This window comes from Trachypithecus francoisi, unplaced genomic scaffold (genome assembly GCF_009764315.1).
Source record: "Trachypithecus francoisi isolate TF-2019V2 unplaced genomic scaffold, Tfra_2.0 Lachesis_group12, whole genome shotgun sequence".
Classification (NCBI taxonomy): domain Eukaryota; kingdom Metazoa; phylum Chordata; class Mammalia; order Primates; family Cercopithecidae; genus Trachypithecus; species Trachypithecus francoisi.
Genome location: NW_022681457.1, coordinates 60,328,117 through 60,354,114, shown reverse-complemented (window position 1 = coordinate 60,354,114; position 25,998 = coordinate 60,328,117).

Sequence of the window (25,998 nt, the reverse complement as noted above, 5' to 3'; positions counted from 1 at the left end):
TAACTCTCCTATGACTCCCAGTGCTATATATCCTCTGGAATTGTCATTCAGTTCACATTCTCTCTTATAGCTTTCTTCTCCCCCTCCAAGCTCTTGTAAAGTGATACCATGTCCATGCCTATCTTAGAATTCTGCCAAGAACTCCAGGGAACATCTACACAGATTGCTTGGGTTCCTTCCCTTTGAAGTTCCTCTTTAATAACCTGTCTTTTAAGTTCCAGCCACTTAAGCTTTCCCAAACTTTAATCCAGTTAAAAGGCATAGAGGAGAGTGAGACTTGGTAACAGAGCAAAATGTAACTGTATGCTACTACAAGAAAAACACTTGAAATATAAAGAAACAGGTTAAAAGTAAAAGAATGGAAAAATATGTACTATGCTTACTGTAAGTGTAAGACATCTAGCATGGCTCTATTAATATTAGACACAGAGATTTAGAGAAAAGGCTATTACCTGTATTAAGAAGGTCATTTTTTGATGATAAATGGGTAATTCAAAAAGAAGAGTAGCAATACTAACATTATGTTGACACAACAACAAAGTTTCCAAACACAAAGGAAAAACTTAAGGAACTAAAAAGATAAATAGATAAATTCACAGTTATGGCTGGAGATTCCAATACTTCTTCCTCATTAATTGATAGAGTAAGTAGGTTTTAAGAACAATGTTAACCAACTTGGCCTAGTTGACATTTACAGAATGTGACACCCAACAACTTTATAATACACATTTTTTTTTTTATTGCATCTGGAACATTCACCAGGATAAAACTAGTGGTATTATAATACACATTTCTATATATTTCAAAAGATTTAAAACAGAGTTTTTTCTCTGACAATATGAAATTAAAATTGGAAAAAATGACAAATAAATCTGGAAAATCCTCACATAGCTAGGAAAAATCACATACTTCTAAATAACCTACTCATCAAAAGGAAAAAAAATCACCATTGGAAATGATAAAAATTTAAAAATAATTGACAATGAAAATACAATCTATTAAATTTTATGGGATACAGCCAAAGTAATGCTTAGAGGAAAATGTATTGCCTTAAATGTTTATATTAGAAAATAAAACGCCAAAATTCAATGCACTAAACTTAGAAATACAAGAAAAAAACTAAGTAAATAAAACCCATGCAAATAGAAGTAAGGGCAACAGTGAATAGAAATTGAACAAACATTAAAGATAATTAATAAAGTAAAAAGTTGTTTTCTTTAAAATATTAAGAAAATTGATAAATTACTATGTTAATTAAAAACAGAAGAGGAGAAACACAAATTTCCAGGGTCAGTAATAAAAAGGATGATCACTAGAAATAAATCAGACATTAAAAGTATAATAAGGGAATGCTATGAACAACTTTATATCTAATGTTTAACAACTTAAAGTTGAAAAATACACTGAAAGAGAAAAATTACCAAAATTAACTCATGGAATGTAAAAACTGGTTAGCTATGTATCTGTTAAATAAATAAAATTTGTTATCAAACTCTTCCTATCAAAAGCACTCATATATCAGATCACTTTTGAATTTATCAAATTTCAAAAAATACCAATTTTTCACAAACTGTTTCAGAAAATAGAGAAGAAAGGAACACATCACCCCTTTTTTGATGAACCTAGCTCAATGCTAATATAATAACCAAACAAGAACATTAAAATAAAAGAATATTACAAGCCAGTATTTCTCATGAACTTAAATGCAAACATTCTTAAAAAATATACATAAAAATAGATAATATATCATGACTAAATGGATTATTCAAGGAATGTCAGGTTGTGTTAACATTAAAAAATTAATCTAATTCACCAGAATTACCAGAATAAAAGAGGGAAAACCCATATGATGATCTTAATAAATGCAGAAAAAGCATTTGCTAATTTTCAACATTTATTCATAAAAAACTTTTGCAAGTAAGACTAGAAGGAACATTTCTCAATCTGATAGAGTTCCCCTAATATCAAAAACAAGCAATAAAAATTCACTTTCATCACATCTATGCAAAACTGTACTGGAGAGCTTAGCCAGTCCAATAGGCAGAAAAATATATAAAAGACATCGGGTTTGGAAAGGAAGAAATAAAACTATATTTATACATGTAGAATTATACATGTAGAAAATGCAAAAGAATCTGTAAATAGTCAGAAATAAGTGAATTTAGCAGTTACTAGAGATAAGGTCAATTCTGGAAAATCATTTGCATTTTTACATACTAGCAAAGAACAGTTGGAAAATAAAAATTTAACATATTAAATAAAATAAAAATACTTAAGAAAATCTATGGGGGGCGGAGCAAGATGGCCGAATAGGAACAGCTTCAGTCTCCAACTCTCAGCGCGAGTAACACAGAAGACCGGTGATTTCTGCATTTTCAACTGAGGTACTGGGGTCATCTCTCTAGGGAGTGCCGGACAATCGGTGCTGGTCAGCTGCTGCAGCCTGACCAGCGTGAGCTGAAGCAGGGCGAGGCATCGCCTCACCTGGAAGCGCAAGGGGGAAGGAAATCCGTTTTCCTAGCCAGGGGAACTGAGACACATAACACCCGGAAAATCGCGTAACTCCCACCCCAGTACTGCGCTTTAAGGAAACAGGCACACCAGGAGAATATATCCCACACCTGGCCGGGAGGGTCCCACGCCCACGGAGCCTCCCTCACTGCTAACACAGCAGTCTGCGGCGATCTATCCGCAAGGTAGCAGCGAGGCTGGGGGAGGGGCGCCCGCCATTGCTGAGGCTTAAGTAGGTAAACAAAGCCGCTGGGAAGCTCGAACTGGGTGGAGCTCACAGCAGCTCAAGGAAACCTGCCTGTCTCTGTAGACTCCACCTCTGGGGACAGCCCACAGCTGAGGTCCAATAGGGAAAGCAGCGGGGGCGGTGCAGAGGCGAACGACTCTGTCTGACAGCTTTGGGGAGAGCCGTGGATCTCCAACGCGGAGGTTGAGATCCGAGAACGGACAGACTGCCTGCTCAGGTGGGTCCCTGACCCCTGAGTAGCCTAGCTGGGAGACATCCCCGACTAGGGGCAGTCTGACACCCCACACCTCACAGGGTGGAGTCATCCCTGAGAGGAAACTTCCAAAGGAAGAATCAGACAGGTACACTCGCTGCTCAGCAATATTCTATCTTTGGCAACCTCTGCTGCTGATACCCAGGCAAACAGGGTCTGGAGTGGACCTCAAGCAATCTCCAACAGACCAACAGACAGTCCTTCTGACTGTCAGACGGAAAACTATCAAACAGGAAGGACACCTATACCAAAACCCCATCAGTACGTCACCATCATCAAAGACCAGAGACAGATAAAACCACAAAGATGGGGAAGAAGCAGGGCAGAAAAGCTGGAAATTCAAAAAATAAGAGCGCATCTCCCCCTGCAAAGGAGCGCAGCCCATCGCCAGCAACGGATCAAAGCTGGTCAGAGAATGACTTTGACGAGATGAGAGAAGAAGGCTTCAGTCCATCAAACTTCTCAGAGCTAAAGGAGGAATTACGTACCCAGCGCAAAGAAACTAAAAATCTTGAAAAAAAGTGGAAGAATTGACAGCTAGACTAATTAATGCAGAGAAGATCATAAACGAAATGACAGAGATGAAAACCATGACACGAGAAATACGTGACAAATGCACAAGCTTCAGTAACCGACTCGATCAACTGGAAGAAAGAGTATCAGCGATTGAGGATCAAATGAATGAAATGAAGCGAGAAGAGAAACCAAAAGAAAAAAGAAGAAAAAGAAATGAACAAAGCCTGCAAGAAGTATGGGATTATGTAAAAAGACCAAATCTACGTCTGATTGGGGTGCCTGAAAGTGAGGGGGAAAATGGAACCAAGTTGGAAAACACTCTTCAGGATATCATCCAGGAGAACTTCCCCAACCTAGTAGGGCAGGCCAACATTCAAATTCAGGAAATACAGAGAACGCCACAAAGATACTCCTCCAGAAGAGCAACTCCAAGACACATAATTGCCAGATTCACCAAAGTTGAAATGAAGGAAAAAATCTTAAGGGCAGCCAGAGAGAAAGGTCGGGTTACCCACAAAGGGAAGCCCATCAGACTAACAGCAGATCTCTCGGCAGAAACTCTCCAAGCCAGAAGAGAGTGGGGGCCAATATTCAACGTTCTTAAAGAAAAGAATTTTAAACCCAGAATTTCATATCCAGCCAAACTAAGTTTCATCAGTGAAGGAGAAATAAAATCCTTTACAGATAAGCAAATGCTTAGAGATTTTGTCACCACCAGGCCTGCCTTACAAGAGACCCTGAAGGAAGCCCTAAACATGGAAAGGAACAACCGCTACCAGCCATTGCAAAAACATGCCAAAATGTAAAGACCATCGAGGCTAGGAAGAAACTGCATCAACTAATGAGCAAAATAACCAGTTAATATCATAATGACAGGATCAAGTTCACACATAACAATATTAACCTTAAATGTAAATGGACTAAATGCTCCAATTAAAAGACACAGACTGGCAAACTGGATAAAGAGTCAAGACCCATCAGTCTGCTGTATTCAGGAGACCCATCTCACATGCAGAGACATACATAGGCTCAAAATAAAGGGATGGAGAAAGATCTACCAAGCAAATGGAGAACAAAAAAAAGCAGGGGTTGCAATCCTAATCTCTGATAAAACAGACTTTAAACCATCAAAGATCAAAAGAGACAAAGAAGGCCATTACATAATGGTAAAGGGATCAATTCAACAGGAAGAGCTAACTCTCCTAAATATATATGCACCCAATACAGGAGCACCCAGATTCATAAAGCAAGTCCTTAGAGACCTACAAAGAGACTTAGACTCCCATACAATAATAATGGGAGATTTCAACACTCCACTGTCAACATTAGACAGATCAACGAGACAGAAAGTTAACAAGGATATCCAGGAATTGAACTCATCTCTGCACCAAGCGGACCTAATAGACATCTATAGAACTCTCCACCCCAAATCAACAGAATATACATTCTTCTCAGCACCACATCGCACTTATTCCAAAATGACCACATAATTGGAAGTAAAGCACTCCTCAGCAAATGTACAAGAACAGAAATTATAACAAACTGTCTCTCAGACCACAGTGCAATCAAACTAGAACTCAGGACTAAGAAACTCAATCAAAACCGCTCAACTACATGGAAACTGAATAACCTGCTCCTGAATGACTACTGGGTACATAACGAAATGAAAGCAGAAATAAAGATGTTCTTTGAAACCAATGAGAACAAGATACAACATACCAGAATCTCTGGGACACATTTAAAGCAGTGTGTAGAGGGAAATTTATAGCACTAAATGCCCACAAGAGAAAGCAGGAAAGATCTAAAATTGACACTTTAACATCACAATTAAAAGAACTAGAGAGGCAAGAGCAAACACATTCAAAAGCTAGCAGAAGGCAAGAAATAACTAAGATCAGAGCAGAACTGAAGGAGATAGAGTCACAAAAAACCCTCCAAAAAATCAATGAATCCAGGAGTTGGTTTTTTGAAAAGATCAACAAAATTGACAGACCGCTAGCAAGACTAATAAAGAAGAAAAGAGAGAGGAATCAAATAGACGCAATAAAAAATGATAAAGGGGATATCACCACCGACCCCACAGAAATACAAACAACCATCAGAGAATACTATAATGCCTCTACGCAAATCGACTAGAAAATCTAGAAGAAATGGATAATTTCCTGGACACTTACACTCTCCCAAGACTGAACCAGGAAGAAGTTGAATCCCTGAATAGACCAATAACAGGCTCTGAAATTGAGGCAACAATTAATAGCCTACCCACGAAAAAAAGTCCAGGACCAGATGGATTCACAGCTGAATTCTACCAGAGGTACAAGGAGGAGCTGGTACCATTCCTTCTGAAACTATTCCAATCAATAGAAAAAGAGGGAATCCTCCCTAACTCATTTTATGAGGCCAACATCATCCTGATACCAAAGCCTGGCAGAGACACAACAAAAAAAGAGAATTTTAGACCAATATCCCTGATGAACATCGATGCAAAAATTCTCAATAAAATACTGGCAAACCGGATTCAGCAGCACATCAAAAAGCTTATCCACTATGATCAAGTGGGCTTCATCCCTGGGATGCAAGGCTGGTTCAACATTCGCAAATCAATAAACGTAATCCAGCATATAAACAGAACCAAAGACAAGAACCACATGATTATCTCAATAGATGCAGAAAAGGCTTTTGACAAAATTCAACAGCCCTTTATGCTAAAAACGCTCAATAAATTCGGCATTGATGGAACGTACCTCAAAATAATAAGAGCTATTTACGACAAACCCACAGCTAATATCATACTGAATGGGCAAAAACTGGAAAAATTCCCTTTGAAAACTGGCACAAGACAGGGATGCCCTCTCTCACCACTCCTATTCAACATAGTGTTGGAAGTTCTGGCTAGGGCAATCAGGCAAGAGAAAGAAATCAAGGGTATCCAGTTAGGAAAAGAAGAAGTCAAATTGTCCCTGTTTGCAGATGACATGATTGTATATTTAGAAAACCCCATCGTCTCAGCCCAAAATCTCCTTAAGCTGATAAGCAACTTCAGCAAAGTCTCAGGATACAAAATTAATGTGCAAAAATCACAAGCATTCTTATACACCAGTAACAGACAAGCAGAGAGCCAAGTCAGGAATGAACTTCCATTCACAATTGCTTCAAAGAGAATCAAATACCTAGGAATCCAGCTTACAAGGGATGTAAAGGACCTCTTCAAGGAGAACTACAAACCACTGCTCAGTGAAATCAAAGAGGACACAAACAAATGGAAGAACATACCATGCTCATGGATAGGAAGAATCAATATCGTGAAAATGGCCATACTGCCCAAGGTTATTTATAGATTCAATGCCATCCCCATCAAGCTACCAATGACTTTCTTCACAGAATTGGAAAAAACTGCTTTAAAGTTCATATGGAACCAAAAAAGAGCCCGCATTGCCAAGACAATCCTAGGTCAAAAGGACAAAGCTGGAGGCGTCACGCTACCTGACTTCAAACTATACTACAAGGCTACAGTAACCAAAACAGCATGGTACTGGTACCACAACAGAGAATAGACCAGTGGAACAGAACAGAGTCCTCAGAAATAATACCACACATCTACAGCCATCTGATCTTTGACAAACCTGAGAGAAACAAGAAATGGGGAAAGGATTCCCTATTTAATAAATGGTGCTGGGAAAATTGGCTAGCCACAAGTAGAAAGCTGAAACTGGATCCTTTCCTTACCCCTTATACGAAAATTAATTCAAGATGGATTAGAGACTTAAATGTTAGACCTAATACCATAAAAACCCTAGAAGAAAATCTAGGTAGTACCATTCAGGACATAGGCATGGGCAAGGACTTCATGTCTAAAACACCAAAAGCAACGGCAGCAAAAGCCAAAATTGACAAATGGGATCTCATTAAACTAAAGAGCTTTTGCACAGCAAAAGAAACTACCATCAGAGTGAACAGGCAACCTACAGAATGGGAGAAAATTTTTGCAACCTACTCATCTGACAAAGGGCTAATATCCAGAATCTACAAAGAACTCAAACAGATATACAAGAAAAAAACAACAACCCCATCAAAAAGTGGGGAAAGGATATGAACAGACATTTCTCAAAAGAAGACATCCATACAGCCAACAGACACATGAAAAAATGCTCGTCATCACTCGCCATCAGAGAAATGCAAATCAAAACCACAATGAGATACCATCTCACACCAGTTAGAATGGCAATCATTAAGAAGTCAGGAAACAATAGATGTTGGAGAGGATGTGGAGAAATAGGAACACTTTTACACTGTTGGTGGGATTGTAAACTAGTTCAACCATTATGGAAAACAGTATGGCGATTCCTCAAGGATCTAGAACTAGATGTACCATATGACCCAGCCATCCCACTACTGGGTATATACCCAAAGGATTACAAATTACTCTACTACAAAGACACATGCACACGTATGTTTATTGCGGCACTATTCACAATAGCAAAGACTTGGAATCAACCCAAATGTCCATCTGTGACAGACTGGATTAAGAAAATGTGGCACATATACACCATGGAATACTATGCAGCCATCAAAAAGGATGAGTTTGCGTCCTTTGTAGGGACATGGATGCAGCTGGAAACCATCATTCTTAGCAAACTATCACAAGAAGAGAAAACCAAACACCGCATGTTCTCACTCATAGGTGGGAACTGAACAATGAGATCACTTGGACTCGGGAAGGGGAACATCACACACTGGGGCCTACCATGGGGAGGGGGTAGGAGGGAGGGATTGCATTGGGGAGTTATACATGATATAAACGTTATGCACATGTACCCTAGAACTTAAAGTATAATAAAAAAAAAAAAAAAAAAAAGAAAATCTATGTATGGTTTCTATACTGAAAAGTATAAAATACGCCAAGAAAAATTAAAGAAGACCTAAATAAATGAAGAGATGTATACCATGTTCATGGATTGAAATTCAATGTTGCTGTGATATTCTCTTTCCCAAATTTAACTCACTGCTATCTAAATAGAAATTCCAGCAGACTTCTTTCTCTTTGACAAGCCAAATCTTAAATTTTTATGGAAATCTAGAGGATTTAGAATAACCAAAGCAATATTAAAGAGAACAAAGTTAAATAACTTATACTACTTGATTTTAAGGCTGCCTATGAAACTAGAGTTATCAAGACAGTTTGCATTGGTACAAAACAGACAAATAGATTAAGTGAACAGAATATAGAAGCCAGAAATAAATTCACACAACTGATTTTTGGCAAAAGCTGCAAGGCAATTCAATAAGAAAAGGGCAGTCTTACAGCAAATGATGCCTTAAAAGAAAGATATACCCATACTGAAAAAATAAAAACTAAACCCTACCTAATACTAAATGCAAAAATTAATTTATGATAGATTATAGACCTAAGTGTAAAAGCTAAAACTATGTATAAAGGTCTTATAAATAAACACAAGAGAATATATTATTTCACTACCTTTCCTTGACCAAATGTCTTATATGTAATGAAAAAAACTACAAACCATAACAGAGAAAACTGATAAATTGGACTGGGTCCAAATTAAAAGCTTCTGCTTATTAAAAAAAAAACACCATTAAGCATGAATTGGTACAATGAAATTCTACACAGGAATAAAAATCAATGAGCTATTGACACATACAGCAGCTTGGAAAAATTTCAGAGATGCTGAGTGAAAGAAGTCAACCTCAAAAGGTTACATATGGTGTGACTCCATTTATATGGTGTTCTGTTTATTTATTTGTTTTAAAAAAACTATAATATAGTGATAGAGAACAGATCACTAGTTCCAAGGGGTTATGGGGGGGAAGCAGGTGCCCACGAAGGTTGGGTCATTTGGGGTGACAAAAATGCTCTGTGTCCTGATTGTAATGATGGTTACATGCATCTCTACATGTGTTAAAAGTAAGAGCAGTGTGCCCCCAAAAAACTCAACTTACTGCATGTTAATAAAAACATAAAATATATTAGTTGGCAGCTAAAGATGAAGAAAAAAGATTTTGTAATACACACATTTGAAAAAGGACTGGTCTTCAGAATATATAAGGAATTCATACAACTCAGTAAGAATAAGAGAACTCAATTAAAAATAGGCAAAACATGTGAACAAATACTTCACAAAGATAATTGAATGACCAATAAGCATGTAAAAAGTGATAAATGTCAATGATCAACAGGAGAATGAAAACTAAGAACATACTTGGGGAGCTATACGGAATCACTGAAATGCTTAAAATTTAAAAGACTATCAATGCTAAATGTTGGTGAAAATATGGAATAAACAGGTTGCAGAGCTCTCTTACATTGCTGGCTAAATGAAAAATAGTGAAACCAAATTGAAAAACAGTTTGATAGTTGACTAGTTCTTTCTCACACCACTAATAAAGACATACTCAAGACTGGGTAATTTATCAAGAAAAGAGGTTTAATTGACTCACAGTTCAGCATGGCTGGGGAAGCCCCAGAAAACTTACAATCATGGCAGAAAGGGGAAAGGGAAGCAAATACGTCCTTCTTCACATTGCAGCAGCAAGAAGTCCTGAGCAAAAGGGGGAAAAGCCTCTTATAAAACCATCAGATCTTGTGAGAATTCACTCAGTATCATGAGAACAGCATGAGGGTAACTGCCCCCATGATTCAATTACCTCCAACCAAGTCCTTCCCATGATACATGGGGATTATGGGAACTACAACTAATGATGAGATTCGGGTGGGGACACAGCCAAACCATCTCAGTAGTTTCTCATAGAATTAAATATACACTATACCCTAGAGCCCAGCAATTCCATTCCTACACACTTACTCAAGAGGAATCCAAATATATGACTGCAAAAGATTTGTACAAGAACAGTCACCACGACTTGATTCATAATTGGTAAAAACCAGAAGGAACCGCAATATTCGTTAAAAGAACAGATAAAAAAATTGTGGTAGAATCACACAACAGAATACAACTCAGCAGTAGAAATGAGTGACCTATGGTTATGCGCAACAGAGAGCCACAGAAACATTGTGGTGGTTGAGAGAAGCCAGATGCAAAAGAGTTCATTCTGTAGAATTCCATTTCTATAAAGTTCTAGAACAGGAAAAAACTAATTTATAGTTAGAAGTAGAAACCAGAACAGTGATTGCTTGGATGGGTGGGAAGGCAGGCACTCACTGGGAAGGACAATGATGGAACTTCCTGGGGTGATGGAAATATCCTATATTCTAATAGGAATGTGAAGTACACATGGCTGTGCATAACTCATCCATTTGTACACTTATGTGTCTTTTGTTGTATGCAAATTATACCTTGATTAAAAAGAAAATAATGTGTCTCTGGGGAAGGCAAGATTAGGGATTAAGAGAAGAAGGGGTTAATAAAATAACAAGCAGACACATAGTGGCCTTGCCTGGACTTAGCATTGAAAGATGCCCAGTCCTGGGCATGGTCCAGCCTCCACCCAGCTCCCTCTGCACGCTCCTCCTCATCCCTGCCGCAGTGTCTTTCCTCTGTTCATCATAGAGGATTTGGCAAAGCACGCCCCCATTCTGATTTTCCCCTCTGGTTTGTCTGACATCACTCCTTCATTTTACTTCCCTCTGCTAAGGGGCTAGGAAGCTGGGGTTGGGGGTTAGGGAAGGTGTGAGGAAGAGAGGGAGAAGTGGCTTTTGCTTATTGCCTTCAGTTGGCCCCTGGCTGCCCTGAAGATGAGCTTTAAGCCCAGCTCTGCAAGAGGACCAGGATAGTGCAAAGGGGTCTGGAGATGCTTATGGGAATAAGTCTGCATGGGGACCACTCCAGGAAGGGAAGGAAGAGCTGGAGCTTTCCTCGCTTTGCATTTCTATTCCCCTTGGGTTTTTGTTGTTGTTGTTGTTGTTTTCTTGTTTGTTTTTTTAACATAAAATTTTACCTTCATACTCTAGAGGCTGAGAAAGGTGTCCCTGTCTCAGGAGGATACAGTTCTGAGGCTCATCCTGCTCTGCTCAGTACAGAGATTGTAACTGAGCAATCTTCCTTAACCCCTTGAGGGTGAAAAGAAAAGAGGCAGAGGACTGCATGTTTTCCTTCTCCCTTGTCATTCTGCTGTACTGACCTTTTGCTTAGCTTTTTGCTAATGTCATTTTCACTCTTGGTTGGGCTTTCTCGACAGTAAGGAAGACTTCTTTATGAAGCTGCGGTGATAAACTAGGGTCATGCATTCATTCACATCGAGGAAACCACTTCATCAGCTCTGACTTCAATATCAAATACCTCTAATCTAATCAGGAAAACAGCAAAACTCTGCAAAGTGCCCCCGTTAATCCTGTCACTTACTACCTCGCCAGATTTTGAAAAATGCAGTTTAATTAGCAAAATAAAAGAACTTAATCTTTCCCCATATTATTCAGACAAGTAAAAATACATACATTGGCTGAAGATAAAAATAAATTGCATAGGGCTACTAACCAAATGCAGGGGTGGGAGACAGATGAGGCTGCAATCACCCTGATTGTAGAGAACAAAACAAACTCTAGGCTTTGTTACAGCCTCAGTAAAACAGTGCAAAGAAATGCCTCTCTCCATAAATATTTCACACACATTTAATACAAGGAAGAACAATTTTTAGGCCAAAAGGTGTTTCAACACAGAAGAAAATATTCCCTCTATTTCATGTCGTATTTTTTGTAACATGCAATGGGACTCTTCACAAAGTCGATGCTTTGGATTTTAATAAAAATTGTAGAAGACAAGAAAGAGAGCTTTTTCCTACAATTATCTTAAAAAAGAAAATAAGATCCCATCTTAAAAGACGATTGCAACAAAGAAGAAGAAACATCCTTTTTTGGTCTTTGCTTTTGAACTCTCACCACCTCTACCCTTTTACATATTCATAAAATGTATACGGAGCTAATTTTGAATGTGCCCTTTATGACTATATCACGGTCATAATATCGTCACGTTCTGAAGGTGTAATTAAAGATTTACCTAGATTTATGAGACTTTATCATTATCAATAGGGTTAAGGAATGCCAGGGAGACACATTGTTGGAAGATTTTGCTCAGCAATTTCTTGAGCAATGAGAATACTGGTATTACTTTAGTGCTCAAAAAAATGACTGTTCGGCACTAATATATGGCCCTTTATTAGAAAGGGAACACCAAAGACACTTCAGTCAAAACACTCCAGTGCCTGCTCACCTCTTCCTTTTGAGGGATGAAGAAGCAAAATGCCTTGCTCATCGAAATGTGAAAGTCGGAAACATCAGCTCCCTACAGCAGAGAGTGGCTGACCTCTCAGCTCTCCCTCCTTACAGGTTGAGCCATATTGCATCCCGTGGATCAAGACGCCTTTAAAACAATAGGATGTAGGAAGCAAAAATCCCAAACACACCTGGTTCCCAACCTGCTTGCTGCCTTTCTGTGGCCTTCCAATTTTAGTCAGGCGATTCTCTGGAAGGTTGGTTTCAGCAGCAATTCGAGCAATAAGTTTTTTTGTTTTTTTTGTTTTTCCCATGTGTGGCTAGTGTTTCATTTTTCTCATTCTCAGGGTAGCCTTCACTCAGAGCAAGACAAGCCTCAGAATGCCATTTTTCATGCAACATATGTTTCATGAAAGTGAGCAGGCCTAAGCCCCATGTCGAGGCACCCTGCCTTCAGGCTTTGCAGGGAAGAGGCATGTGTTAAAACAGTGTCATTATGACAGCACCTACACTGGCAGAGGCTAATTTCTTTTTGTCCTCTAAGGATGGAGGGAGAGAGAGAGAAAGAGAGAGAGATCTCACAGAATTGGCTCACATGATTATAGAGGCTGTCAGGTCCTAAATCTGCGGGGCAGGCTGGTAGGCTGGAGACTCAGGGAAGTGTTGATGTTGTAGTTCAGATCCAAAGGCCATCTACTAGCAGAATTCCCTCTTCCTTGGGCAAAAATCTCTCTTTTTCTTAAGGCCTTCAACCTATTAGATGAGGTCCACCCACATTATGGAGAGTTACCTGTTTGACTCCAAATCTAATGATTTAAATGTTAATCTCATCTAAAAAATACCTTCATGGCAACATCCAGATGTGTGTGGCCTTGTCAAGTAAACACATAAAATTAAACATCACAATACCTATTCTAGGGCCCGTGAGTCTCACCTTACTTGTCCTCTGAATTAGAGTCTTACATATGCATTTTTTTGTCTAAGAAACTTATCTTCTTTTAACACAATACACTTCTATCTGCAAAGGAAAGCCATTCTAAAGGGAAAGTTGAGGCGTGTCTGACATTGCAAGCAAAGCCAGCTAGCTTCTGCTTTCCTTTGAGGGATTCTATTTGACTCTCTGCTTTCCTTAGAAGCACTTGGAATGAGGATCTTGGGTTGGGTTGGGGGTTTAGGGTCAGTCCTCGAACCTGCCTAGGATTTGGATTTTTCATCACGGGCTGTGCATTTTGGTGTGACCTAGAAATGTTGCATGTACATTTCCAAAAGTGTGGAGTAAAGCAGTGCCTTCCATCGTCCCCTAGGCAGGCTTCAGCTGGGCGCAGCTAAGAGGAGCTGAGGATTTTTGTCTGACAAATTCAGTTCTCCCTGGAACAAGAGCTCTCCGAGATTGCATATGGCCGACAATTCCAAGCACTCTTCATTTTGGCTGGATACACAGTGTCGGTACAGAAGTGATTATTTGGGAAGATGTTTCCCCAGCTTAAACCTGCTCTCAATGCTTCTGGAAAAGGTGGTTCTATCTGGGTTATTGCTCCAAATCTGGGCAGAGACTGATGGAGCTCACTCTCCAAGTTCATATTTCACATTGGAGGAATAGTAAAAATTACTTTATCTATATGTAGGGCATGCAGCTTTCATGGGAGCCATATGGGAACAATCATGGTTTGCAGTGGGGATGACAGACACTGCATTCATCTGCAGTGGAGATGCCTGCAGGAGCAAGGGCTCTAGAGGATCTGGCCAGGGCTCCAGTTCCTTCTGGCGTCTCTTTGGAGTCCTGCATGTAGCTGTATCCTTGACCTGACCCAGGATTCCTCATCAGTGCTAATTAGCCAGAATAGAGCATCCACAATGAGGTGGCAATTTTTCATTTGATGAAATTGGCTGAAAATATTGCCAAAAAAAAAAAAAAATTCCAGCAACAACCAAAAAAACAGGAGAAGGCCACTTTCCAAGTTCCCTGGCCTGGGACTGTACCTTCACTTCCTCATTGCATTTTTCCTCCTTGTTGCATTTCTTCTGTCAGCCTGTGGGCACACCAACAAAACACAAATTATGCTGGTGTGGGTCTAGAGAGGGATGCCCAAGCTTTCTGCTTAGCATAGAGCCTCTCCCTGGTAGCTGGTATAAGTCTAGCTCCTTAGAGCCCCACTGGTTGCCTGTTCTCCCTCCCCAAGCCACTCCATGGGTTCTCTCTCTCCTCTGACCCAGCCACAGAGCACTGCTACTGCAGAGGGATTCTAAAGGAAACACCTTAGACATGGAGAAAACCCTTCTTCTCTCTGCCCAGATGGTGCAGCTTCCCAAAACAGGTAACATAATCCCTGGTAATATTACCAGGCCTAAAATATTGCCAGAACCTACCCCGCCCCTTTGCTGAGTTCCCTGCCAATCTGCTTCCTGTATGGTAAGGAAAAGGCCATGAAACCAGAAGATTCTGGATCAGTTTCCTCTTTGGTAATCACGCTAAATCACGAGACACCTTCTTATGCTTAAACATGGGCACTGCAAGATGAGGGAAGGTGGTGCTGTTCTGCTTGATTCTTCAAAAACTGGTAAGTGGATCTAAATCTCTGCTACCCGGATGAGTTAAAAAACCTTGGTGTCAAACTGGAGAGCCACCTACCCTGCCATCGTGTCATCTCTCCCCCTAATGAGCTCTGGGAGTGAACAACCTGAGATTCAACTTAGTCCTCCACCAAGCGGGCTGTTACAGATGTTCTGCATATACTGAAATTAGCAGGTGAGCTGACAAGATGGTGACATTGCTCATCTTCTTTCTTCAAGCTGCTTACCTTTATCGGTCTATTGTGAAGGTTATGGTAGTAGATACAGAATTACACCTCTGCCCCAGCGTGAGCCTCTGCACAGGACAATGGCCAGATAAGGGGCAGGGCCCCAGTAGTAGGAAAATGGCCTGACATCAGTTATCATAAAAGCAACAGAAATCCTGTCAAAGCGTCCAGCTCTCACTTTCAGCATCTCGCACGTATGAGAGAAGGAACATCTGTGACATGCCCGTCAATATGTTTTAGCAACATTTTTTGGGACCAAAATTAACACTAACAGGAAGACAGGTTTGTGTTTCTCTGTATTTTCACTTATTAACACAACAATCTCAAGGTGATTAGCAATTCTGAGCTATGTTGGGCTGTGAATTTCCATGTGCAGCATTGAGACACAGGACAAACATCCTCAGTTTTAGCTCAAGAGTTTGGGCTTGTGGAAATTTCAGGAAACCATATAGCTTTGAAAAGCTTGGATGTCTTTCAGTCCATGTTTAGATGTGAGGAAACGTGCACCAGAGAAAACAGAAATGTCACGGTGCCACTGTGTTGGATTATCTCCAACATTCGCTAAGTGCCTATGGTGGGCCAGGCTCTGTAGAAAGCAGGTGTACAGCCCGGACTTTGGTGTCTAGGACTGAAAATCATAGACTCTTCATTCATTCATTCATTCATTCACTCATTAATCATCACTGGCTTAGCAATTCCTAAGTAGCAGATATTCTGCTAGACACTGCTAAGCCCTAGTCTACAGTAACAATCAGATATTAAACTTACCTGGAGGAGCTCACAGAGGGGTAAGGAACATAAACAAACTCAATCATAATTACAATACAAATTGCCAGGACCAGGGGCTTTACCAATTCCTGTGTTTTCAGGGAGGTCCAAGGGAACTGCCAGCTCTGGCAGTTGGGCTGTGTGTAGATCTCCCAAATCTCTGAGAATCTTTACCTCCCTATCTTACTGGGCTTGTGTGAAGGTTGAAAGCCCTTAGAACACTTGAGTGGCACTATATGAGCTCAATAAATGGCAGTCATAATCACCACCATCTTTACTATCACCACCACCACCATCATCATCACCACCACCATCATCATTACCACCACCATCACCACCATCATCGCCCCCACCATCACCACCACCATCATCACCACCAGCATCACCACCATCATCACCACCAGCACCACCTACCATCATCATAGCCCTCATCATCACCCCCACCATCACCACCATCATCATCATCACCACCACCATCATCATCACCACCACCATCATCACCACCACCATCGCCCCCACCATCATCACCACCATCATCACCACCAGCATCACCACCAGCACCACCTACCATGATCATTGTTACCATCACCATCATCACCATCATCATCGCCCCCACCATCACCACCACCATTATCACCACCACCAGCACCACCATCACCACCACCATCACCACCACCATCATCATCACCACCACCATCATCATCATCATTACCACCACCATCATCACCATCATCATCGCCCCCACCATCACCACCATCATCATCACCACCACCACCATCATCATTACCACCACCATCACCACCATCATCATCGCCCCTATCATCACCACCACCATCATCCTCCACCAGCACCACCATCATCATCACCACCATCACCACCCACCATCATCATTGTTACCACCACCATCACAACCATCATCACCACCACCATCACCATCACCATCACCATCAGTACCACCATTTTCACCACTGCCATCTCTACCACAATCACCAGCACTACCACCACCATCACCAACATCGTTATCACCATCAGTGTTGTTACCACCATCATCATCACCACCACCACCATCATTGCCACCATCACAAACACCACTGTCACCACTATCATCATCATCATTCTTACCACCACCATCACCACCACCACAATTATCACTGTTACCACCACCACCATCATTGCCACCATCACAAACACCACTGTCACCACTACCACCATCATCATTCTTACCACTACCATCACCACTACAATTGTCACTGTTACCACCACCATCATCATTGCCACCATCCAAACACCACTGTCACCCTTAGCACCATCATCATTCTGACCATCGCCATCATCACCACCACAATTACCGCTGTTACCACCACCACCATCATTGTCTTCATCATGGGGATAGATTCTCTGTTTGCCCCTCCAAATCTACTTTCTATCTTCCACCACCTTGCTCTGTACCCCAGGCAGCTGACTAATGTGGACTTCATCCATAGGCTCTCTTACTCTTTGACTTCTAGTTGGGAATGGCTAATTGGGAGCGCTATAAGAGAAGGATGTCAGAGGACAGTCAGAGTATTTGTTCTGTCTTTCTCTCTTCTGGGCCACCATTGACAGTAATTGTATTCTCCTGGCAAAAGTTATCAGATGACCTCTTCCACTGGACAGCTCTCTCTGGGTTCTGGTTACTGCTCCTTTCCTGGCCCTTCAGGTCACAAGGTGATAGAGGTTGCTGCTGTTGATAGCCCTGGAGTGTTTTATCTTCCCTTGCTATTTTCTGTTAGTCCCTTTCCCTGTTGTTGTGAGTAGTCCTGTCAGGAAGCTCTTCAGTCACCCTTGAGTGTGTCCTGGGTTTCCTCACTAGGACCCTGACCATTCAACCATCATGCTCATCATCATCATCATCATCATCATCATCATCATCATCATCAGTGCCTTCTCCAGTCCGGGTCTCCTGCTCTGTCTTCAACCACTATGTTTCCTGATTTCCACCACCATCTTTCCCAGAGGCACAGGTGCACATTTCTTTAGCCAATTTTCAGGTATTGACACCTGAAGCTCAAGCACCTTGTGTTTGCATCCTCCAGGACTCAGCTCAGGCATTGTCTCCTACAGGAGGCATCATTCACCTGTCCTTCCTCCAAGGTCCAGATGATAGTCTTCTGATGACACGTCTCATCCTGGAGCACAGTTTCCTTCTGCACCTTTTGCCCTGTGATTACTGCAGAGAGACAAGGGTGGTAGCACCTTCTTTTTTTCTTGAGACGGAGTTTTGCTCTTGTCACCCAGGCTGGAGTGCAATGGTGCAATCTTGGCTCACTACAACCTCCGCCTAATGGTTTCAAGTGATTCTCCTGCCTCAGTTTCCTGAGTAGCTGGGATTACAGGTATGTGCCATCACACACGGCTACTTTTGTAGTTTTAGTAGAGACATAGTTTCAACATGTTGGCCAGGCTGGTCTTGAGCTCCTGACCTCAGGTGATCCACCTGCCTTGGCCTCCCTTACAGGCGTAAGCCATCATGCCCAGTCGATAGCATCTTCTTTATGCCAGCATTTAATATGGACAGTTCTGGATGTGCCCTTGTGGCAAGCAGGCACGAATGAGGGGTGTGGATGAGGAACAACTGACATTTGCCCTGAATACTATTATCACTCCAGCTAGTCCCAGTAGCCAGGAGATGCTGACTGTAGCCAGCTCTCTGCAAACTGTGACTACCACCCAGTGCTTAGCATGCTGGAGGGATTGGGAAACATTTGTTCAATTAAACAAAAAGAATGATCATATCTATCATCAATGGGAAGCTTACTATTTGCTAAGCCCTGAGCTAAGTATCTTCATATGTTGTTTCCTTTCATGCTCAGGCTGTCCCTGCTGTGAGCCTGACATTATGAGGAAATTGAGGCAGCTCTAAGCTCAGGCCTGTTAGCCTCCATTGTCTACACTTCCGACCACTAAAGCCCAGTCTGCGGTGTTTGATTATGAAAGTAGATGAGGGGAAGCCAGAAAGTGGACTACAGGAGACTCTAAACATTTGTTTTATTCTCATTGTAAACATCAGATTCATGTCACAGCTCTGTCCCCACCTCCCTCTCTGCACAGAGCTATAAAATGGGGCAATGATGGCACCTGGTCCTTGGGTTGCTGTGAGCTTCAAAAGAGAATATTCCTGCCCTGAGATCTCAAGCTATTATATTATAGATGTGGTCAGCAGACAAATGGGGAAAAAAGCAACCCCCAAAGATTTATTTGCTTCCCAGCCCACAGAACTTGTGACTGTTACCTTACACAGCAAACACTGGGATTTAAGTGAGGGATGCTGAAAGCAGGAGCTCATCCTGGATTTTCCAAGCATACCCTAAATGCAAGCACATGTGCCCTTGTAAGAGAGAGGCAGCTGGAGAGGAAACCCAAAGGCATGCAGAGGAGAAGGGCATGTGAAGATGGAACAGAGAGTGGAGGGATGCGGCTGGAAGCCAAGGAACATCGCAGACGGCCAGCAGCCCCGAGGCTGGGGAGGCAAGGGATGGAGATTACGTGGAGATTCCCGTGGGGCCCCTTGAGGAGGGCAAACATGCTGACACCAGCCCTGCTGGCCATCATCTTATAGCATGTCTGTCCTCCAGCTTCTGGGAGCACAGGAGAGCTTAGCACATCTCACTCTTCCCAAATCCAAGTCATTTTCAGAAATGTTTAATTTGAAATACAGCATGCCTGCAATAACCCACCGTGTGAAGGCGCCGTGGTCCTTTGATGCATCTTCCTGCTGATGGATTCTTGGATAGGCCCCAGTTTATAGCAATTCTACAGCATGTTGCTGGGAAAAGTCTACTGGGATAGGGCAGGAATATTCTCTTTTGTTGCTCACAGCAACCCAAGGGCCAGGTGCTATCATTGCCCCATATGCACATACTTCTTCCAGGTACATGCTTACGAGTGGCATTGCCAGGATGGAAGGTACACATGGTAGATACTGCCCGTTTTCCCAAGTGATTCTACCAGTTTCCATTTCCACCAGCAGGGCATGAGAACCCTGTTTGCTCTAGGTTCTTGTCAGCCCTTGGTACTTTCTGTCTTTCCAATTTTGCCAGTTGGTGTGGTGGTATCTCATTGTGTTTTTCTTTTTTTTTCTTTTTTTCAGTATTTCTCTTTGTTAAGAGACAGGGTCTCTCTCTGTCACCCAGGCTAAAGTGCAGTCGTGCAATCACAGCTCATGGCAGCCTCAACCTCCTTGGCTCAAGCAATCTTCCCACCTCAGCCTCCCTAGTAGCTGGGACTATAGGTGTGTGTCACCAGGCCTGGATAATGTATTTTTATTTTTGTAGAGATGGAGTCTTGCTATGTTGCCCAGTCTCAAACTGCTGGCTTCAAGAGATCCTCCCCGCTTGGCCTCCCAAAGTGCTGAGATTACAAGCAAGAAACATCATGCCTGGACTCATTGTGGTTTCAGTTTGCACTTCTCTGATGATTAATGAGATTGAACAACTTTTCATAGGTTCATGGGTTGTTTGGATATTCATGTATCTCTTCATGTCTCTCCATTTTTATTTTGGATCATTTCTCACTGACTCACCTGAGTTCTTTTCCAACAATACGTTCCAAAATCATCTGTGAAAGTTAGCAACTTGATTGTCAACTCTGAAACATGTGCACACCCCTCCTCCCCAACACAGCCTCTCACCTCCTTTGGTCCAGATGGATCTAGAAGACTTCTGCTGGTAGGTCCAGCCAAGCCTCTCTCCTGGCTGTCCCCTGGGCTGGGTTATTCTCACCATCTGGCCTTGCCTCAGTCTGCATCACCTGCCTAGAGAGCCCTCTCTTCTTACCATTGTGAAAACTGACTCGAGGTGCCCCCAACCGCAGAGGGCTTCCTCCTCCTTCAGCCCACACAGAACTATCCCCTCAGACCCAAGTTGCAGCCCCTCTTGGGTTCTCTTCCTTGTCTCTGAGTGAGCATCCTCTCATTTTATAGAGGAGTAATGATCATAGGCTCCTAGGGGCAGGGCTGTGTCTCCATCTTCTTGATTCCCAGATGAGAGCCTTCCCAAGTACTAGGCAGAGATGTGGGGCTAAATAGAAGCTGATGCCAGCCAGGCCCGCAGTGCTCAGGGACAGGAGGTTGGGGGAAGAATGCTCGCCAATCCCTGCCTGCTCCTGGCCAGCGCCCCACTGGTCACCTCCACTCAGAACAACCGAGAGCAGACACACAGCTGTTCCATCTGAGGCCCTGTGCTTTGGGCACTCCTGCCCCTTTGCACCCAGCAAGGACCCGAGCCAGAGCCTCCTTCTCCCTGCCAGGATGTGCCCCCTTTCCTGAAGACCCTGCCAAGGAGGAACCTTGTCCTTTGTGTTATCCTCGTGCCAGCCTCTGAGACCCAATCTGACCCTGACCATATGGCTGAACCCCACCAGAACCTCTCCACACAGAGTCCTAGAGGAAGGCTCATCGGAGCAATGCTTCCAAAACCAATTGTTCTATCTAAACTTTGTGAAAAACACAAACAAATTAAAAACATGACAACTTGGGAGAGATGATTTTAGCTTAAGTCCTATATAGGGGTATTTCTCTTCACAGTTTTAGCAAGATTTATGCACATAACATTTAACACTTGAAGACAGCTTCTCCTTTATTTCATTTTATTTTATTTTTTTCATTAAAATTGATCAACAAAACACAAAGCTGTACGTGCCAACAGGAAGGCGCAATGTAAAAATTCCCAGCTGAGGGCTGGCTGGCTGTGCAGGAAACTGACCTGGGTCTATCCAGCTCTGGGTCTCTTGGGGCAGCCTTGCCAGTCATGATGAACTGGGCCATTGGCTGGCCCCTTTATCCTACAGACAAATGGCCTCCCAGGGCTGGGGTGAGACCACAAGGCTCATTTCCACTCCTCACTTTCCCAGGGAAGCCCATCCTGGGACCCGCCCATTTTGGGCTTTGATTTGCTGTGTGGGACCCAAGTCAGAGGGGTCAGGCCAGGGGATGTTTTGCTCCAGATTAAAAATAAAAGCCAGAATGCATGCAGGGGGGATTTGGCTGTCAGAGATGGATTTTTGTTTATTCCCATAAGGTTTGATCTCATTCAGTCTACTTTCTTCCCAATCCCTCTCCTAGTCCCACTCCTGTTCAGCCCCCTGGCTCCTTCTGGTTCTTATCAAGTACCCTCTCCCCTCTGTACCAATGTCACCTTGCCTCAGCAAAATTCCATGCCTCTCTCCTAGATCTCAAATCGCCCACAAAACGTTTTCATTTATTCAGTATTTCATTAATTCAAGAAACAGCTGGTGGATATGATACTCTCACAGAGAAGACAAACCCATAAATACGTAGGCAAATAACTAACTAAGATAAAATCATAAAACAGCAATACAAAGGGAAAACAGCAGGTGTGATGGTTCATTTTAGGTGACCTGGGCCACAGGATGCCCAGATTATTGGTCAAGTGTTATCCTGGGTGTTTCTGTGAGAGTGTTTCTGGATGAGATCAGCATTTAAATTATTATGCTAAGCAAATCAGATGGCCCTCCACAATGGTGGGTGGGGTGGTCATCTAGTTAATGGAAGACCTGAATAGAACAAAAAGACGACCTCCCAGGAGGAGCAGGTAGCTCCTTCTGCTGGACAGGTGGAGGTGGGACACTGGTCTTTTCCTGCCTTTGGACTTGAGCTGAAACATCTCCTCTTCTTGGGTCTTGAGCCTGCTGGCTTTCAGACTGGAACCGACACTGTTAACTCTCCTGGTTCTCAGGCCTCTGGGTTCAAACTGGAGCCACCCCGTGGGCTCTCTTGGGTCTCCCTCTTTGCTGACTGCACATCTGGGGACTTCTAAGCCACCATAGTCACATGAGCCAATTCTTTTGTTTGTTTGTTTATTTTTGAGATGGAGTCTCGCTCTGTCTCCCAGGCTGGAGTGCAGTGACCTGATCTCAGCTCATTGCAGCCTCCACCTCCTGGGTTCAAGTGATTCTCCTGCCTCAGCCTCCCGAGTAGCTGGGATAACAGGAATACCACCACAATCAGCTCATTTTTGTATTTTTAGTAGAGACAGGGTGTCACCATGTTGGCCAGGCTGGTCTTGAGCTCCTGACCTCAAATGATCTGCCAGCCTCAGCCTCCCAAAATGCTGGGATTACAGGGAGCCAATTCTGTATAATAAATCTCTTTACATCTATGTATCCTGTTGATTCTGTTTCTCTGGAGAACCTTGGCTAATACAACAGGATCCAGTGGGAGAGAGTGACCAGGTTGGAGGGAATAATTGAGCTGATCAGAAGAAATAGCCAGATATTCAAAGCTCTTAGAAAAGAACGTTTTAGGCACCAACCATAGCATGTGCAAATGCCCTGGGATGGGAACATATTTTTTCAAGAAACAGAGAGAAGTCAAACATTTATGAGTGCTTTCCATTACCACCTGATGCCCAGAATGTCCTCATGTGAGCATATTCCTCACCTGAGGCACAGATGACATATTCTTAACACAACCCCATTTTTAAATGTGCAGTGTAGTCTGTTGTACTGAGTTAAACGCTATAGGTAAGAACTGAGCAATTGAGAGTAAATGCAGATTTATTGTTTTTCACAACAAACAAGGTAGTCAGGGATTCCTTGTTTACAAACTGCTTTGCATTAATTAAATGCAATCTGGAAGTCATCTTGTCTCCTTTCTATCTCTCAGACCCCACATCTAATCTGTGAGGTAAGCCTGTTGGATTCCCTTTAGAATATTTCCACATTTAGAATATTCTCACATCCACAACCACTGATACCAGCTTAGTCCCTCACCTCCAGGCTATGTGTGCCCTATCCCATGTGACCCACGACACAGTCGTTGGATCTTCCTTTTCAAATAAGGGTCAGATAATTAACACTACTTCTCAGCTCAAGAGAACTACAAAAGGACTGCAATTTCATCTAAGCATAAGCCACAGCCTTTATGGTGGCTGTGAGATCCTACATGGTCTAGCCCCATCACTTTCTGTCCCTATCTTGGGCTTTTTATTCCTAACTCCTGCCACTCCCTCCTTGTATTTCCACTTGTATTCCCACTGACCTGCTGCTGTGCCGGGAACAGGTCAATACCACTTCTGCCCCAGGGCCTTTGCCTCTCTCCCTAAGATACTCTTCCCCTAGATTTTCACGGCTCCCTCAATCTTAAAATCTTTGCTCAACCTCCCCTCAATGAGCCCGATCTCATTCATCCTATTTACATGGCCGCTGCCAGCTGCTTAGCTTGCTTCAGGTCTTCTGACCACTTTACTTTGTTCTAGTCTTCTGCTTCCTGCAAATACTTCTGAAATAAAATGTGATCTATATGTTCACGATGCTTTTTACTTATTGTTTGTCTTTCCACTAGAACGTTAAAGTATAGGGATTGTTTTTCCAGTTTTGTTCACTGTTGGCATGTGTTCTCTGCTGAAGAATTTGAAGTTCACTGAAGGAACACTTGCCTGTGCATTTCTTGAGTATGTGTGAATTGCATGTTTTGCATTTCAGACTTGTGTGAAAACTAAGGTAGCAATTCATTGGAGTGTACATGGGAGATTTGTACTGCTGCTGCCACCACAACTACTGAAGGAATGTTTGCAATGGGACGAATATTATACCAAATTATTACCTGATTTTCTTGGAACATTTCAAACCCATCCTCTTAGATAGGCAGTGTTATCTCCCCCAATTCACAGATGAGCACATTGAGGCATAGAAAGGATCAACAACTTGCTGGTGGTCACTAAGTTGATGCTCTCAGTAGCAGAGAGTCAATCCAAGAAGTGTGACTTCAAACCTCTGCCCTAAATCTTGGTCAACCACCCTTCCAAGGGTACTGTGATATGGAGGTAGCTGAGGGTGGGACATGGGTGAAGTGTACCTCCAAACCAGGTTCTCCAGAGATCTTCCTTAGTTGTCATGGTTGTTTCAGTGTCTCACGAAGCACCAGTATGCCCCCAACCATGGGACCCTCCATTAAAACAGACTTGTAAGATCTGGAATGAACAGATGGGTCTTCACTAAGGAGAGGTTTGCATGGTTACTCAGCTCTCTAATGCTCGAATGGGGAGAAGATTTTGGAGAAATGGGACACTGGGCAGGGAACTCTGGCCTCTGTGGGGAAAGGGAAAGGCCTGGGGTAGAATGGACAGGGCTCTGATGGAAAGCCTTCTCAATACTGACGTCACATTAATTCTAGTCCTGGTGCACATGGGCCCCACCCTACCAAATCCACTCCTACTCCACAGGGAGTATGAGGGCTTAGTTATTGGGCATAAATACCTTTTATAGGCCATTCTATCTTTTCTTTTGAAACAGGCCTAATTGTCCCATAGAACTGAGATTTATGATTATTTTTCTTTTTTGAATAAACATAGAAATTCATCCTCCTTGTCTTAAAGCTTTAAACTTACCTTTGTCTGATATGAGTCCTTTTCTCAGGAAACTGATTCTCAGGTTTCTGGATAGAATCACCACATCCAGACTCTGAGATTCCAGACCACTCCCTAATTTCAGTTTTCCCATACATAGTTACATTTCTTCCCTGCTATATAAACCCCTAATTTGAATCAGTTGGGAAGATGGATTTGGGACTCATCTCCCATCTCCTTGGCTGCACCATCTGAATAAAGTCTTCTTCCCTGGCAATACTCGTTGTCTCAGTGATTGGCTTTCTGTGCAGGGAGCGACAGGATCTAGACCAACTCCCTGGCATTTTGGTAACACTGCCTTCAAGCTGTAGAGTAGG